Raw genomic sequence first — 7,262 nt, forward strand, 5'->3', positions numbered from 1 at the left:
GGTTCATATGAATGATAGGAGGTTTAGGAAACGATGAGGAACAAGAGATAGGGTGGCAGGTGGATCAACAGAGTCGGATGCCACACACTGAGTATATGAATATAATGTCCATGGAGGTTAATTCAACGGAATTTCTGGCGGCCATGGCCTCCAGAATCCGTATGTACAACAGGTACTTAGGTGATGCGAGGGATGATTAGTGCTCGCAATAGCATGATTATGACAATGACAATTGGCGATAATTTATCAGCCATACCGTCAGGGCATGATAACGATAAAAATGTGGTTTGGTCCAAAAAATATTGTGACAATTCACAATTTTTGAAAACTTTTGGACAAAAGTCCACAAAAAAAACACGATGATATATCGTGATAAACGTGACATGTGTCGTGATAATTATGACGTATCACACAGTTTTCATATAAAACCAGGATTATCAATTTTAGAAAAGCCACCGCGATTTACCACGTGGTTTGACCCCAAAACCAGGATGATTTTATTCAAAGATTTAAATTTAATTTTATGTTATTTTCACGTGATTATTGAGATTATTGTCGATAATGGTGGTTTCGCTGGTGTGTGGTTTCGACTTATGGATAAGTGAAACCTGTGGGATAGTGTGGCGAAACACAGTCTCATCGAGAGGTGCATTTAGGGGAATAATTAACTTTCTGACACTCTTGCATTTGATCATAGCAGATTTACCACTGGACCCACATATCATAGACACATGAGGACCCACGTGTCAAAGACAACGAGTGATAAATTTGTTATCATCTATTTTTAAGAGTGGCAAAAAGCTAAATGCCCGCATGCCGGTAATGTCCGACCATACTGAAAAATTACAGCAAGCATGCATTGAGGTGAGCTGTTTGTAGTGGCGTCCACATCTGGAAGTTATTTTTCTTAGCGTCCTTCCTGTGTAGCTGAATAACAGCAAACAATTACTATTAATTTAATTTAACTGTTATTGATTATTACAAATAAGAAAATTGGGACAAGAGAGGCTGACAGTCTTTTGAAGAGTTGTTTTCTTTATACACAATGCCATATGGGCAACGTTGGCATAAAAAGCTCCTTTTGCGGTCATGCTTTTAATTGATCAATGGATATGCGTTACCTTGTCATAAAACTTAATACTACTACCTCTGATTCGACGGCACTCACTTTTAGAAACCGTTTGTCTTATTCAAAAATCTTATTTAAATATATAAATTATAGATCATGCTTAAATTTCTACCATGATAAATCAAACCATTATAAAATAAATAATAAATCAAATCAAATCAGTGCAAAACAATTAAATAATCAAATAATCTTTTCGAATAAAATGAATGGCCAAACATAGACCTAAAAGTTAATGATACCAGATAAAAAAATACGGAGAGAGAGTATCATATTATAGATATGTTATCTTTCTCTTGAGGACGTGAAATAATCCACATGTATTTATCTGATGAAAACCGGAAAATCCACATATATAAGCGCTGACTTGTGATAATAGTAACGATTTTTTTTGGAAAAATCATGCATGGGACGGGGGCCATGGACCACATGCAACGCCCCTCCTGCAAATGGACCAACTTTCCTTTGTCCATCTCTCCTATTAGAGATGATAATGGAGACCCGTGACCCAAGATCCGATGGGTATTTACTCTATTAGGGTACAGGTATAGGCTAAATACATTACCCGTGGGTAAGTAAATGGGTAAATACCTTCACCCAATAAATACACGTGTATAAGAACGTTCCTATGTTACACATACCCGTTTACATATTACCATCCCTATCTCCTACCTTGGACCCCCACAGCAACAGCAGTGCTCACACACTGCACGCAGCAACAACAGCAACACAAGCAGCAGCAGCAAAGCCATGGCTGCCATGGGCCTAGCGATCGATCACATGCATGCACGGCTGCCAACCAAATCCGGCTAGGTATATAGCCAGGCTGTGATCGAAATTGAGATGCATCAGCAAAAGGCTGTAGATGGATGATGGGTGTATGGATACTAGTGAATTTCAGCTTGTAATTAAGCCTACCTCTGAATTCATTTTATAATACGACACTGTCAGCTGGTATACCTACCTTTAGTTATGTCATCTAGCTTATGTAATATTAGTTATATTGTTAATGATGTTTAGAAATCCATAATGACTTACTGTCAACTACTGCATCTCTACTTAGTAGCTTGTGCTTAGCACCTAGAGCCATTAGGACACACATGAATATGATTATTAGTTGACTCGCTATTGTCACGTAACCAAATATGATGATATAACTAGGGAAAGAGAAATAAAATGGTTGTTATGCAAAAAACGGCTTAGAGTAGACTTTTAGCATTTATTAAGAAAAATTGTGATATGGGGTAGATAAAAAAAGAAGAGTAAAAGATATTTTATTGTATTAATAAAAAATCATAGCTTAATCTACTTCTGTACATACACTAATAAAATGAGTTAGTGTCCTCGTGTGGATGAGAAAATAGTGTATTCTAAAGTCTACCATTCCCCTTATATTAGGCCATCACAAATCAAATAGATGCATGGCATAATCGAATTGGCATAAGACAAAGTATAGGTCTACCTTATCCGTCAGATTCCAACCAAATTGCGGCCACCTAAGCATCTTCCATACCTCGAAGAGATGATGAAAGAATTATCTCGATTTTTACTATTATTTATCCTCACTTTCATTTTTACACAATTTGTCTTTTTATTTCCCCCCATTTTTTCATCATTTCCTTTTGTTATCGGTTTTATACTTTCCGGTTCCTTGGTCCCTTTCCTGGTATATTTCTTTTCATAAAAAGAATATATTTATTTTTTGGAGCTAGAGCTTAACCAAATGGCTTAGGTTCATAGAAAATATAGAGTGGAGAGGCCTAATATAATATAAAAAATAAAATAAAAGGGTGAAGTGTTTAGGTAGCTCTACTCCACAATTCGCATACACGAGTAAAGCTCAACTAAACAAACGGTTAACCAAAATGTATACGTACCATCTTTCTATAAACGCTTAGTTATTGATACAACTTTTTCGAACGAATATAATGGATACACTATGTAAGCACAATTTAATACTACAATAATCAAGTAGACTTAACCAGCTACTCCTTCTATCCCAAAATATTAACATTTCTAGAAATTAAATTTATATTCTAATATAAGCATTTTTTTTGGCGATTCTCATATTTTAACTATTTCACTGTATGGAGAGCCAACCAGCTGACGCGTACGCGTAGAAAGGAAATCTAATCCCAATTCAAAATTCAAAAAATAATCATCAAAGTGACTAAGAGTAAAGAAATTAATACTATGGAGACATTAATAAGGCCGCGTTCGGGGATGTGGTGGAAGTTAACTTATCTGGCGTGGAAAACATAGCTATAGATTAGTACATAATTAATTAATTATTAATTATTAAAAATATAAAATAAATTAATACGATTTTTTAAAACAACTTTTCTATAAAATTGTTTTAAAAAAATACGCAGTTCGGGAAGCGTGCGCGTGGAAAACGAGAGAGAGTTAGTTAACTTAGGGCATTCCCAACCCAATGACTAGGATGGTGTCTATAGTATTAAATAAGTTGTCACATAGGATGAAAAATGATGTGGCAAGTGAATAAACGAGGAAAGGGAATGAAACCATGTCTTGCATGAGACATGGTGTTTACACAACATCCAAGATATCATGGGAGATAAGTAGCATTAAATTTAACTGTGGAATAGTGATGTTTGCATTGGAAGAGTAGTGTTTAGTACTAGTTTCTTGACGATGAAAAATTTATAGAAACCATATCTAGTGTTATGGGTTGGAAATGCCTTTACGCGTCACGCCGAACGTGGCCCAAGTATTCTCCCGTCTAAATACGTACGTACCCAGCCTAGAAAAGGCACTGTGGACGCTCAGCAGGTGATGCGATGGTGAGTGTGCAAAAGCATGAACATGCAGGCGCAGCCTCACAAGAAGGTAGAGTGAGTGAGAGTAGGCATTGGCTCCTCTGCTGCTGGTCCCTCCTTGTTGATACACATTGTTTGACGTCTCGTCCATTAACGCGATAAAAACCGCACGCAGCAGTGAGTCGCCCCACCTCCATCGGTCTCTTCCCCGATGATCCGTGAACCCTCTGTTTCGACAAACACAATTACCATTTTACTTTTTTCCCCCTTTTATAAATACTTTATGTTTGCATTTGAATCGATCTTAAGGGTAGAAGGGGGTTACGTAGGAGTATGTTACTATTTAAAATATATATATAATTATTAATTATTTTGTTATGATTTGTTTTTATTATTATAGAAACTTCAAGCTGCTTTATAATTTTGTATATTAGAATAAAAAATTTAAATAAGATGAATAATTAAACATAGATTTAAAAGTTAATAGTGTCATAAAAGAACCAAAGGGATATAAGTTTAATTGTTTTGAGGAAACTTTTTTTCCATCTCATGTACGTACACACCAATGCACATATGCACACCCGTGAGTATGCACTTTAATCAATTACATCTACATATATACGCATGTGTAATATTTATGGACATTAATATTTAAATCTTAATAAGTAGAGTCATACAGTAACGATTCTACTCATATCTCTACGATATTTTCCCTATTTGGAGTAAATTAAAGGTAAAATTTACTATAGGGCACTCAAATTTTGCGCTCTTTGTCAGAGGACACCGCAAGATTGTGTTTCAGTTGAAGGGCACCGCAAAAAGTGGTAATTAGCCACTGGACACCGATGACATTATTTTATAACTTTTGATGGTTTTGGAGAGAGAAAATATGATCAAAGTAGTAAAATGCCCATGACATAGTGGTGCCGGATCGAAAAGAGCAGCTCCTCCTCACTGCCCCCTGCCTCCACCGTATAGATCCCGCCTAGCCTCCTCAACTCTTCTTCCAAGAGCTCATTCTTGTCGTCTTCCTCCGTCTCCATCATGAAAGAGATAGGGCATTTTGGTACTTTTAACATGTTTTCTCTCTCCAAAACTAATGAAAACTATAAAATAATATCGTCGATGTCCATTGGCTAATTACCACTTTTTTACAGTATCTTCTGGCCAAAACACGGTCTTACGGTGTTTTATAGCAAAGAACATAAACTTTTAGTGCCCTCTAGCAAATTTGTCCTAAATTAAATGAACATAGGGAAGCATTATTATATATATATGTGGGAGGTACATACGTCATTTCATCCCTCCCGTTCAAATTCGACGAAATGACAAGTACATACATATGAGTATGCTTAGCTTTATACTACCTACGTTTTATAATATATTATATTGTAGAAGACTTTATGATCTTTCTAAATTTAGATAAATACTGGTAAATCTAAATATATACATAAAATATTTACATTGATCCATCAATAAATCTAAATAAGACAAAAAAAATTTAAATAATATAAAACGGTTGGAGTATATTTATTAAGCTCATGGATTACCGAGGGCTTCAGTTGTATGTGTAGTGTGTGCATAAACGAGAGTGATGTATGTACATAGTTGTGTGCATATGCGCATCTTCAATGTAATTGCAAAAGATAAGTGAATGCGAGACTTTCAATTAAAGGCAAGCCTATTTGTTCTTTTCACGTGATACACTTTTAAAATGTGCCTATACAGACAAGTCTTAGTAGGTAACATGCATGTTGTTTTTTTTTTTAAAAAAAAAGAAAGATTTACAATTGTGGCACTAGAAAATTGGGTGAAAAACAATCTGATAGTGAACTTAAATATTATTCTCTTCAGTTCAATAATTCTTATCACTTTAGACAACGACTGTGTCTTCAAAATATATCTTTAAATGTGGTTATATTTTTAATACATATATATACGTACATATGTGTGTGTGAAAGCACTTTATATTTCACCTATACATATTGTCCTGTGTTTCTAAAATAAATATTTTTAAAAGCTATTAATAATTAAATTTTTAATAGTTTGGCTTCACCATTATTCAAAAGGACAAACTGGACAAAGTACGTTTGTATTTCAACGTAGCAATTCTGTCATCGTAACAGCCGGCTGAATTTAAGTTGTACTCCGTACACGCAGGGAGTGCATTTAGTAACCCCTGTATATATATACTTGTAATACATTCTACCTCCGTTCCTAAATGTTTGATGTCATTGACTTTTTTATATAAGTTTGACTATTCATCTTATTCAATTTTTTATAAAATATGTAAAGATATATATATATATGCATAAAAGTATACTTAACAATAAATAAAATGATATAAAAATAATTAGTAATTATGTAAATTTTTTGAATAAGACGAATGATCAAACGTGCATTAAGAAATCAACAGCATTAAACATTTAGGGATAGAGGGAGGGAGTATATAATAGCAGCAGGAGTACGTACATGCTTGGGCGCACGTAGAGATCTTTTAATTTGGTCCATGCCCGCCATGCTGATAAAGCATGTTTCTCTTCTACCTTTAATTGCTCTCGATCCCAATGGCTCTAATTATGTGCCGCAACGAGAAAGCATTGGATCGATGCAATGAAAGTATGAAACACGAGAGAAAAGATGATAAAAAAGAGAAGCAAAAGAAGGGCCCTTGCCTCTGCCGTATCTGGTAGATCAAGCACATGAGAAGTTAAATTTAATCCTACATGTTTACGTAACTTATCAATTTGTTTAATTTTTTATAAGCATGGTGTGCAGCAACGAGACTTCTCCTCGAAGATTTAAAAAGAGTTTTCACATGACTGTCAAGTTAAACAAGACCTTTTGTATTGCATCTTAGGGCATCTGCCTTTGACGTGGAAATTTCATGGTGCCTTAGAAAATATCTTGATATATTATATTTTTAGTGTAAAATTTTGTTACAGTACTTAAAGTTGATAGTACTTATAGGTATCTTTTCAACGATGATAATTGTTCTTTAAAGTAAAATCTTTTTCACTATTTCCAAAACAGTACTTTAAGGTATAACAATATTTTTCAATACAAAAGTTTAGTAACCGAAGGTATATTTTTAGTATCTCAGTTCTCAAGGTACTTAGAAAGTCTTTAAAATAATAAAAGGAAGAAAATTAGCTTGTTGGCTTGTTAACAGCATGGGAGAAAACTGAGATTTTCCATTCTGACACTCCAAGTTGAGAATTGCGAGATGGAGCACCCAATATATGCGGTGTGCGCCACAGCACATCACATCAGTGCGCAAGATCTGAATAAAAGCTGCACACACTTTGCACTGCACTGAACACCAAAAACACTGGCCGGCCCTCTTCACATGACAT

This window comes from Oryza brachyantha, chromosome 2 (assembly GCF_000231095.2).
Source record: "Oryza brachyantha chromosome 2, ObraRS2, whole genome shotgun sequence".
NCBI classification, from domain to species: Eukaryota; Viridiplantae; Streptophyta; class Magnoliopsida; order Poales; family Poaceae; genus Oryza; species Oryza brachyantha.